Genomic DNA, 13,166 nt, shown 5'->3' on the forward strand with positions numbered 1-13,166 from the left:
CCAATGATACTCCCTTGTCGCCATGAGAGTATGAATCGTCATTGCCAAGGGAGCATGAAACATTTTCATCAAGAAAGTATGAATCCTTGTCGTTAAGGGAACATGAATCCTTGTAGTTAAGGGAGCATGAATCCTTGTTGCTAAGGGAACATGAATCCTTGTCGCTAAGGGAACATGAATCCTTGTCGCTAAGGTAGCATGAATCCTTGTAGTTAAGGGAGCATGAATCCTTGTCACCAAGGTAGCATGAATCCTTGTCACCAAGGTAGCATAAATCCTTGTCGTTAAGTGCACATGAATCCTTGTCACCAAAGATGTGAAAATGTGAACAGAAATAAAATTGTGACAGATGCAGTCTGCAACTTCACCACTAGATGACACTAAATCTGACACACTGTTGATCATATAATATTATAATAATTAGTGTGATTCTTCACTGGATTAAATTGGTCATTTTCCTTTCATGTCTTTTCGTTTTATGTTTTTTCATTCATCTTGTCATGCCTAATGTTTATAATTTAATATCAATAAGAAAAACATGTAACCACTTTTTTTTTACATAATTTCTACAACCTCAATTCCAATGAAGTTGGGACATTGTGTAAAACGTAAATAAAAACAGAATACAATGATTTGCAAATCCTCTTCAACCAGTATTCAATTGAATACACCACAAAGACAAGATATGTAATGTTCAAACTGATAGACTTTTTTGTTTTTGTGCAAATATTTTCCTCATTTTGAAATGGATGCCTGCAACACATTTCAAAAAAGTTGGGACAGGCAACAAAAGACTGGGAAAGTTGATGAATGCTCAAAGACCACCTAATTGGAAACAAGTGAGTGTCATGATTGGGTATAAAAGGAGCATCCCCAAAAGGCTCAGCCATTCACAAGCAAAGATGGGGCGAGGATCACCACTTTGTGAACAACTGCATGAAAAAATAGTCTAACAGTTTAAAAACAATGTTTCTCAACGTTCAATTGCAAGGAATTCCATCATCTACAGTCCATAATATAATCAGAAGATTCAGCGAATCTGGAGAACTTTAATGCCCGTGACTTTTGATCCCTCAGGTGGCACTGCATTAAAAACCAAAATCATTGTGTAAAGGATCTTACTGCGTGGGCTCAGGAACACTTCAGAAAACCATTGGCAGTTAACACAGTTCGTCGCTACATCTACAAGTGCAAGTTAAAACTCTACCATGTAAAGTGTAAGCCATGCATCAGCAACATCCAGAAACACCACCGCCTTCTCTAGGCCCGAGCTCATTCGAAATGGACAGATGCAAAGTGGAAAAGACTGCTGTGGTCTGATGAGTCCACGTTTGAAATTGCTTTTGGAAATCATGGACGTCGTGTCCTCTGGACAAAAGAGGAAAACAGCCATCCAGCCATTTTAAACGTTCAGCAATTTCTAAGAAATTTAGTTTGCATTTAATCAGGTATTTATTTATTTGCTTCCTTTTTAAATTCAATTAGGCAAATTTGTAGCACATGAATGGAAAATAAAGACACATTGTGTGCAGTAAGTCATGCCTGGGAGCAGCACATACTGGTGCTGTGCTTCTCTGCATCTACAATACCACGGAACTACTTGGGTCCTGGATGGCAACCACCCAGGATCTCTCAGAATTAGGCATCTATCTATCAGAAGCCTCTGAAAAGACCAAGTCCAAAAACATAGTTATCACCTTAGGTTACCGGTCAGCATCTGCATCTCACAACCATACAGAGCACATCTGTATGGTATGATTATTCCAGTTACACTGACATAGAAAAACAAAAACAAAAAATTATTTCAAATGATCTAAGGACTGGGCTAGGCTGAGATAGACTCCAGCCCCCGCTGTGACCCTTGATGGGAAAAATAATAGAAAATTAATTCATTAATAAATAAGAACATTAATGAATAAGTAAAAATTCAATTAATTATCAGCAAATGAATGAACATAAAAACATTGAACACTTGTTGCCTCATATGTTTCAGATGAATAAAATTTCACAGATAAATGACATAAAAGTGGTGTATTATGTTAAAGAGAGTGTTGTCATTACGCATTACATTAAGTACTTTCTGTGTTAGGAAATGTTGGATTTCCATTAAAATAGCAATGCTAATCACTGTTTTTACAAAGGCACAATGACAGTCTGAGAGACAAGTCGGTCTGTGAATAGCCTGTCACAAACGTCAACACAAATATTTGAACAGTGAACCCAAGTCAACATATCTTAAAAGTGACAAAATTTATAGTTTGTTTTTGTTGTCATTTTTATGGCATTTGAACAAAATACAGTCCTGAAGAAGATAATTAAGGTTCCCTGCTATACTGTACTTTACAAGCTTTTACATTATTTAAATGCCAACATTACAGCAGTGCCCCAGAAAAGTAACTGAAAAATCAAACCGTTCACTCACAAGAATGGCAATGAAAATGTGGAAATAAAAAAAGTCTACCGTAATCAAATGCGGTGTTTGAAAATAATTTGAAAATACGGTCAAGATTATTTTTTGACTTTCAATTTTATATTTTTAATGAGTCGTTATATCAATTTTGACACAAACATAATATTTGCATTTGGTTTAATTACATTATTTAAGTGTTATAATTTATTTCAGGATAAAAAAAACAGTTGATCTTATTCTTACAAATGAGTATTACAATGTATGGCAGAAGATCAACAATATACATTTTTTTTGTACATTTTCTTTGGTTTGTTTAGCAATTATACTACTAATTTCAACATCACCCCCACTTAAGCCAGAATCTGTCTAAATTGGCCTACTCAGCTAAATCAAATAGCTGTTATCCCTGGATGAGGTGGGTATCTAAAGACATTTGTATTACATTTGCTACAAAAGGAAAAGGGAGAGTTGCCTCCTGGTGGGATACGGTGGCTTAGTTAAATGAAGCTTGCTACTTTGCTGAGTTTATTCATTATCCTAAAGCACAATGTCAGTCATTCATTAACAAATTAACAAAATGTGACAGCAAAAGATAAAAAATAAATAAATCTGTTTATCTTGTTTGTAATTTTGTCATAAATTTGTGCTCCTGTTATGAAAACTTTGCACATTTTGTGACAATATCACAAAGCAATAGATAAATGTATATTTCATGATGCACGACATGCTGTGAGATATGGTAGCAAAACAAATACATGAAATATGTTAGGCACATCTTTTTATTTAGGCTTTCCCCACATTTTAATCATCTTACCTTGTTATGTCTGTAATTAATTGTTGTCTGTCGATGTCATCCCTGTTTAAATTGTTGATTTGTAAGTGTATTTTTTTTTATAATTATTTTTCTTTAATGGACTATGTACAGCAATTTGGTCAGTGTGAGCAGTGTTTAAATGTGCTATACAAGTACATTTTACTTACTTACTAGCAGTGTTGCCACAGTTACTTTGAAAAGTTACTTTATACAGTTACTTCATTAGCACCTTTATGCAGTTACTTTATTACTTACTTTATACAGTTACTTCATTAGCACCTTTATGCAGTTACTTTATTACTTACTTTATACAGTTACTTCATTAGCAGCTTTATGCAGTTACTTTTTAATAGTTACTTTATTAGCAGCTGCTGACAACTTGCAACTAATAAGTAATGTAACTAATAAGTTAACTAGTAATCTAACTTGGTTACTCTTAAGATTGAGTAATCAGCAAAGTAATCCACAAAGTAACCAATACTTACTTTTCTGAGTACTCAGTCTTAAAAATAACCAAGTTAGATTACTAGTTACTTTATTAGTTACATTCAGCAGCTGCTGACAAGTTGTCCACAGCTGCTAATGAAGTAACTGTATAAAGTAACTGTAAAAAGTAACTAATAAAGTAACTTTTCAAAGTAACCGTGGCAACACTGCTTACCAGGCATCAACCAGAAATGGTTAAATACAGAAAAATGACTTTGAAGTCATAATGATGCTTTATTTCTTGAGCTCCCCGCCCCTGTTCCCCCCGCCCCCCAAAATATCCATCTCTGCTATAGTTACCCTGCACACTGATAGCAGGGTACTGTTACCACTGGTGTGCGTGTGTGTGTGTGTGGACACATTTACTTCAAACTTGGTGGGAATTTTATTTGGATAGATATCTAGAGGTGATTAGATTTTGGAGTGGTTTGGTGAAAGGTCAAAGAAAACATGATGAGAAATATGTTTTTTTGTGCATCTCAACAACCAGAAAACCTATATGGATGATCTAAAGCATACATTGATCAGCAAAATAGTTGTTATTGATTGGTATGAATGACTTCATAATGAAGTCATAGAGCATTAACAGCACCATGCAGTTTACATTTGTAGCTTTTTTAATTACTGTTTGTCAAGAAAATGACAACATATGGATATCAATGAAAACCTTATTCCAAAACAAAATGAGGCATGGAAGATACCAGGATCCCAAAATAAAGCCAACAAAAGTAATAAATAGTCTCTGAGCTTCTTTACTTCTCAACAATGTTGCTTCTTTAAGGGCTTCAGTTTTAAAATCCTTCACTGCAATTTGATAGCAGACTAATAGATTATTTAATTGATAAATCTTTGGCCCTATCAACTTTTGTTTAGCAATGGCAACAGGCATGGTCCCCCATGAGAAAATATGCATCAGCTGATGGAGTCATGGTATAAAGAAATGTGAAGCCAAACACATTTTTCCAAATTATTATTTCTAATGTCCGTTTTGTGTAACGTATCCCACTTCTGGATAAGTTGGCTGATTCACAACACAATGTTACCACCACGTAAACAAAGAAGCAGATTGGTCAAAACTACAAGAGGCTTTTAATTAACATCATAAAATATTTTAACAAGGGCACTATAGTTTTAGGGTATCTGTTCGACTAGTATTTACGCAAAACCTCATTCATAGTTTATTTGCAGGGTAATTTTCAGGATTCTCATATTGACCCTAAGAAGCCTATTGCCTTTGGAGTCAAAGGTCAAGGTCACTGGAGTATACTTTGTTAAACCCTATAAAACATCTAATAATGTCTTGGGGACATGGTGACGCCAATAACTACGAGTATTCTTTGCAAAAGTCTTTGGCAGAAAAAAATTGGTGTATGCATTACACATACTGACCCCAAGAAGACAAATGAGTTTGTGAGCACATTAACCTCTATTGTAACTGTGAACCCAAGAACCCCACTGATTTTACAGTGTCTTTCACTTATTGTGCCATTTGTACCTACTAAAAAGGTAAGTTGTCTCACTGTTCTGCACTTTTAAGATATGTATGTTTGCACGAGAGGTTTGTACCAGAAAAGAAACTGAAAAAAATCCAGCCATGTGATCATAAGAATTGCAATCAAAATACAAAAAAAAAAGAAGAAAGAAAAACAAATATGGCAATCAAACATGGTGTGGTTGAAATGTAACTAAACACAATAGGATTTTTTTTTCTTTTTTCCTTTTAATACATATGTTATCTCAATTACTTTTACAACTGTATGCTGTTAATTGTTCACTTTACTTAAGACATTTGACTTAAGAGTAGTTGGTTTCCATTACAGATTTAAGTAATATTTTCAGAATGTCGATATAAAAACAATATCGAATGGCAGTGTTTCCATTTAGTGATGGATTGTCACTGCTGGATTTGGTCCTCTTGTGATAACTGTTAACCCTCTGGGGTCTGAGGGCATTTTTTGGACAGTTCACTCGCCTGGCATAAATGTTTTATTATTGCTGTTAACAGCTCACCTTACATCCCACAATCAAATGTTATGTCTCTTTTTTTCAGGACAACCTGTACTTTCAGAATTTATATGGTATAGTGTTGTTTTACAAGTGTCATAAAGGATTACAATCAGAAATAAGAAAGGAAAAAAATAAAGCGGCAAAATAAATTTCACACACATTATTCAAAATACACAGCAAAGTATAATAAACAACTATTTTTACACTTTATAAAGGTAATTTGGAGTCGTACACAAAAGACTGTACAATATGAATGTTCTAACAATAAACACAAATGCACATTTTGAACAATATATCCAAAATGGTTTATGCGTTTTGTTTGCGAAGACTGATGTACACGTTCATATGTAGACTGCAGGGGTCCCAGAATAATCTTATTATGCAGTTGACCAATCCCAGGTACAGTTCTGTCAGATACCAATCCCATTGTTGTATGGCTGGGGTGCCTGGCTGCCTTTTGTTTCTGTCTTCTGTTCTGTCTTTTGTTTTTCCTTCCAGGTGGCATGCGTTCAGGACTGAGTGGCTGTGTGGCTGAGTTATCAGGACCTCACCCTGATCACCTGAAGCTTGTCATGTGCAGCTCGTCAGGACTCACAGCTGTGGTGCATCTTTATGGATTGGGGCATGGTTGCATTTAAGTCTGGAGTACACAGTGTGTATTTGCCAGAGACTCGACCTTGTGACCAGACGGGTGAGATCGTCGTCTAGAGAGCCATCTCATCATCATGGATGCAGAGACCGTACCAGGTTTGATGCCATGGTCTGTGAAAGAGGAGGGGGTGAGGTCTCACGCTCGTCAGCACACTTCCAAAGGTACTTTAGGTTTTGTGACTAACATGAGTACAGTCAGTAAATGTGGTGTCCCTCACACCTTATTATATTGAGCTGTTATGTTAGTCGTTTAATCAGCTTCCACTGCAGTGGAGAATTGAACTGGGTGTTCCATGCCTGCAGGGTGGGAAGCTGATTGGTGATTAAGCCAGGAAGTGTTTGCTGTTTATGTACATCTTTGAGTGGTCTCTCTGTGTGTGGAGTGGTGGACTCACATGATGGTTTCTTCTTTCACAGACTCGGTTGGTCGCGGCCACCTGGGGGGTGTCGGCGGGGTCCTTGGGTCCGAACTGTTCTGGCTCCGGACCGTTTGTGCTGCTGGGAGCGCACCGTTATTCCACCTCGCAGACCGCGCACTCATTCGTTGTTATTCTGCACATCACTGTTATGTTTATTAAATTCTATTATCCTTTGTACCGTGCTCTGCTTATTTTATACTGGGTCTTACTTCAAACGCTGGTCGGTCCTCCGCCCGCGTCCGACACAACACCCATATGTGGAAATACTGTTATTTGTGCCTTCTATAGAATGTGTATGCACTTTTTTTAAATGGCATCTTTTATTGCTCCTATTTCTTAGATGCCTTTTATTGAATTTGCACAATTTGAACTGTGGTTCCAATAGTGTTGAGGACTGAAGGGTAAATCCTGCTAAATATTAGAATTTCACTTTTGTTTTTTTTGTTTTTTGTTTTTTTATAATCCCCTATTACCTTAATGTTATCTCTTCCTCTGTCCGCATGTCGTGTCTCATGTATTTTAGAATGTCATGTCACTCTTTCTGTACATCGTGTGACTTGTAATTGCGGGGGAAAATGGTTCTGTTGCAGTTTTTCAGAAACATGGAAAAACCACTTCATGAGAGCTTAAAAACTAATTAGAGACTAATAATTTGCACAAATAAAAGGTCAGGGAAGTGTAAAAACTCCCCCATATGGGCGAATTATAGTTCAAAATACACGTTTTCTTTGAGCATATGATGAGTTCATTTTTTTTTAAATGGAGAAAAATGCAGTTGAAAATGAAGATTTAAAGGAAACCATTTTTGGAAATGCACAGACTTTCATCAATAAAATGAAAACAGTATGTTCAAATTCTTTCATATTTTGCACACTGATGGTCCCCTTGACAGCCAAGTTGGCCTCAACTAAAAATTTATGGTTTTGGAGATACTGGGTTTTGCATTTTCATTCACTACTTCAAATTGTGCAATTTGGAAGGTCATCAAAACTTGCCAACAATTGATCCAAATCTAATCCCATATACTATTAGAGTCATGAAGGGCACAATGAAATTTGTGATAATCTGTAATTTAATTAAAGGATTTTATGTTTATACCACACTAAAGTTTTCAGGATAAACTGGCTCTTCTGCTGTTGGGCACACGGACCACATACTCACTGTTAACAATGCAGAAGGACAAAAACCTTTATTTCAAATTGCTTCTGCGCAGTCCAATGTGGTCCAGAGGGCACTTGTTGTACTTTAAGGACTTTGCCACATTCATTTGAGGAGCAGCCCTCTCTCATTATTTAACAGACACACTAACCGATGGGGCCCAACAATACAGAACAGATCCCTTTATGTGCACAAGTGCTCAACATTTCAGCAACCGCTGCACGCCTTCCACCACTCCCTCTTCTTTTCAGATACCTGCACATAAGTAAAAGATGTGGAGGACACAAAAGATATCCTCAGCTTTCCTTTTCGGCCATTCTGTGAAACGGGCTGATTTGAAAGCTTTTATTTGTGCAAAGCCTCTCATTAACTTTGCTCATGCTGCCTCCCTCAGCTGGTCACTACTTAAGGACTGTGTGATGTAAAAAAAAAAAAAAAAGAAGCTACCAATTAGTCCCTCATCAGCTCCAATTAGGGGAGACAAAGCCTGAGTAAAGATAACGCAATGAGAGGGAGAGGTGGAAGGGCGTGTGCACGGCGGTGCATGTGCGGAGAATGAGACTAGGCAACGTAGTTTGCAATCTTTTAAGAACTTGTAGCCATTCAATGCGACCCTGCATGCAGGCACAAGCCCATTCTCCATCCAGGGTCCTCAGCAGGCCCTTTTCTCACAGACGAGTGTTGTTGTTCTGGGAAGACGGGCCCCCCAGGAGTCCCAGAAAGAGAATCATTCAATCCTCTCTCTACCTGTTTGCAGCATATAAAGCTATTCGAGCCGGGCCGATCTCTCATTATTGTCTCCTTCACTCTCAATACTTCCTTAAACTTAGACCCCCAGTAAGAGCAGGGCCCTTGTGGGGGCGGGTGTGTGTGTGTGTGAATGAGGGATGTTAAGGGGTGCCTTTACCCTCATTAGAATTGATTTTACACTGTCTTGCAATTATGACAGCGCAAACAAAGCACTTTCTCCCCATCGTAATCGTCACTGAATGGTAGATTTCTGGGGCGCTTCATTTGCTGCCCAAACGAAAGCATTAATTAATGAATTAAGTAGCTCTAATATTCTCCGTTCTGCCCTCCCTCTGTTTGTTTCCGACAGTTCTGGGTGGCCACCGCTAACAAAATTACCTCATTAATGCCTTTATTCCGGCGACACACTCATTAATTTGCTATTGAACATTTTCTTTGAAAGGGGCCCGAGTTTATGGTTCCCATTCAGTGGTGCATCTGTTTTTTGTGGGGAGTTCTAAATAATGAAGGGGGACGTGCAGGGGGATATAATTAGGAACAAGGGAGCACTTCACTGAATATTTGAAATCCTTTAAGGCTTGCCTTTGCATGTTGGTGATTAATTGCTTCCAGGGGGCGTTGGAGGAATACATTGCCAGGATTTCTTCTTGTTTTTTAAAATGTCTTTTTGCTAACCGTGCTGAAATTAACGGATTTTACTCATCCTGTAATTGAATGTAAATCATGACACTCGCTGTTTCCCTGAAATAACCCTGTAGTGTCTGATGCTGTACGGACGTTCATGCTGGTTATACAGTCGCAAATAGAGCTTTACCTAAACGGCTATTTGCGACCATATAACAGCATGAACGTTATTCCCATTCTAATTCAATTCCATCATTTGCACAGTTTATTTTTCTATAGGTAAATCGGTTGGTGAGACTTATCATCGAGCCTAGGCAGCGTCGCGCCAACACCGGTCAGGGCGCGGAGTAATCCATCAAACGTGAAAATCCATCAGATCCATCAAATGTGAGATGGTAATTCTGTATCAGAATCCACATCAATACTTTCGTATGGTAGCTTAAATTCACCCATTTCAGCGGTGGCGGTACACGACTTTCTCTTGCTCTCAGCTAACAGCGCTAACAGTTAGCAGCGTGCGCAACCGGTGTTCTGTCAAATTGTGCATCTCGTCGCATAAATCGACAGTTCTGCGTCCCGACAATGTTGCACATGCGTGCGCATTTGCACAGAGAACAGGAATGACATTTGACAGGACTGACATAAGAACACCGGTCAGGGCGCGGAGTAATATATCCAGTTATCATATACCTATAAATGATACGCCAATATGATTGGATAAAACACTGAAGACTAAATAGCAATACACCCTTTTCGCGGACGGGTAATATTTTTTATACCACCCGAGTAATCAGCCAATCTGGACAGCGGAGCGGCGCCACGACGAAGAGGCGCGGTCAGAGGAACTGTGAAATACTGGTGAGTCACTATTAATAATTTCTTACGTGTCCAACCTCGTAGGTTGATCGTTAAAATTAAATTCGCTAGTTCTAAAAGCCATCATAATTATTTATAGGAAAACGTTCTATTTTTTTTTTTTACTAAAGTTTGAACTTTGAGTGTTTACACAGGACAAGTGAGGAAATGTTAATGCCTGTTTGAGAAAAGTGTATAAAGTGTGTAGTGAGGGGTTTTACAGCCTTAAAACATCTATAATAATTGTAAAAAATAACGCTGACTACTTCGCGGATTTCGCCTATCGTGGGTTATTTTTAGAACGTAACTCCCGCGATAAACGAGGGACCACTGTATATGATAAAATCGTTATCAAGTTGTTCACCAAGGAATATGGCTTTTTACACCCTTCAGAAAACCATACAACATTTATCATTTATAGGTATATGATAAAATCGTTATCAAGTTGTTCACCAATGAATATGGCTTTTTACACCCTTCAGAAAACCATACAACATTTATCATTTATAGGTATATGATAAAATCGTTATCAAGTTGTTCACCAATGAACACGGCTTTTTACACCCTTCAGAAAACCATACAACATTTATCATTTATAGGTATATGATAAAATCGTTATCAAGTTGTTTTACCAATGAATGTGGATTTTTACACCCTTCAGAAAACCATACAACATTTATCATTTATAGGTATATGATAAAATCGTTATCAAGTTGTTCACCAAATGAACACGGCTTTTTACACCCTTTAGAAAACCATACATTTATCATTTATAGGTATATGATAAAATCGTGATCAAGTTGTTTTACCAATGAATATGGCTTTTTACACCCTTCAGAAAACCATACAACATTTATCATTTATAGGTATATGATAAAATCGTTATCAAGTTGTTTTACCAATGAATATGGCTTTTTACACCCTGAAGAAAACCATACAACATTTATCATTTATAGGTATATGATAAAATCGTTATCAAGTTGTTTTACCAATGAATATGGCTTTTTACACCCTTCAGAAAACCATACAACATTTATCATTTATAGGTATATGATAAAATCGTTATCAAGTTGTTTTACCAATGAATATGGCTTTTTACACCCTTCAGAAAACCATACAACATTTATCATTTATAGGTATATGATAAAATCGTTATCAAGTTGTTTTACCAATGAATATGGCTTTTTACACCCTGAAGAAAACCATACAACATTTATCATTTATAGGTATATGATAAAATCGTTATCAAGTTGTTTTACCAATGAATATGGCTTTTTACACCCTGAAGAAAACCATACACCCTGAGGCCGTTACCTTCTTTATTATACTGTCTGAAATCTCGCACGCTTAACCAATCAGATTCACAGAAAAAAAATGTAATTGGATCAGAATATAAATTACACAACATGTAAACATTGATTTCATTGTTTAATAAAGACTGCAGTGTGTAACACTGATCTAAGTAATTATTGCCATGTAGTGATAAACATCCAATATTAATAAGACTGTTGATACTGTAACTAAACCACGTGACCCTTAATTGGAGTAAGCAGGGATAGAAAATGAATTAATACATTTGTAACTACAGTTAAATCAATATTGAGTTGGACAGATATGCTGTCATATATATATATATATATATATATATATATATATATATATATATATATATATATATATATATATATATATATATATATATATAAACTGTATTTCATTGAGTGTGAATTTACCACCATATACTTTTCAAAGTTTGGTAGATTTGTCTTTACACGTCACACTCTGGGCCAAAAATAAAGTATCTTCAAAAATCTCTCTGAGAAACAATATTAAATTTCAAAATCCAATAACGTGCAGAAAATGAAGAATGGTCTCAGGTTAAACGGGGAATTCATGACAACAGTGTGGAACATTTTTTTTCCTCAATAAAAGCAGTGCAGGTGTGTATTTTTTTCGCAGTGAGACGAGAGTGCCACCTGGTGGACTTACATGGTACTGTAGGTCAACTGACAGACGACAGACACGTGGTTGAGGTGTGCCTAATAAAATGGCACTGAGTGGATGCGGGTGCGCGAGCTGCTGCCAATCAACCGACTGTACCTAATAAAGTGGACAAGGACAGTGCATTAAAAATTATGTTATAACGAAAGGGGGAATTAAGGGCGAGAAAGTTTAAAATAAATAAAAATAAAACTATGACAAAGAAACAATGTAGCTACTGCTGAAGAAAAAAAAATAGAAGAAGAAACTGTGATTAAGAGAAAAAATATGAACACAGGAGATGTTGAAAGTAGTTTTAATAAAAAAAAAAGATCTATACTAAGGGAAAAAAACAAACAGTTAAACTAAGGTGAAACAAAAAAGTTAACCACAAATAAATAAATACATAAATAAATCTGTGAAAAAGTAAAAAAGAAAAAAAAAGTGAACTACAAATACTGAATCAGTCAAGTCGCTCAAAAACAAAACAAAACAGAACTAAAACAAACAAACAAAATATAAAAACAAAAACAAACAAACCAAACCCAACAAAAAGAAAAACATTTTGGTGTTTCAGGCTGAACTCCACATTATTCTGACTTTGTTATTGTGTTTCTGGATATTATTTATTCCTGTGTTCCATCATCTTCTGGCCTCTGGGTTCCTGTTCCTGTTCCTCCTGTTTGGACTGATCACCTGTTATTAATTCTGGATGATCCTTTCACTAGATCAATTATAAAGAACTTTGGATTTAATTATCTCTGGTTTATTCTCTGTGTTGGAGTCACACCTTTGTAATGACCTTTACACTGAAGGTGAACCAAGTAACCAACCAACCAAATTACTAAAAAAAAAGAAAAAAAAAAAAGAAGTGTGAATAAGAAACAAAATGTAAACCACATGCAGTAAATCTAAAAAAAGCACCCAAAATTAAAAAGAAAACCTTTAGAAAAAAAGTGAACCACAGAAGGCAAACTAGCTGTTACACAGAAATGCTAAAAAAGAAAAAAAA

Source organism: Thalassophryne amazonica, chromosome 17 (assembly GCF_902500255.1).
Source record: "Thalassophryne amazonica chromosome 17, fThaAma1.1, whole genome shotgun sequence".
Taxonomy (NCBI): domain Eukaryota; kingdom Metazoa; phylum Chordata; class Actinopteri; order Batrachoidiformes; family Batrachoididae; genus Thalassophryne; species Thalassophryne amazonica.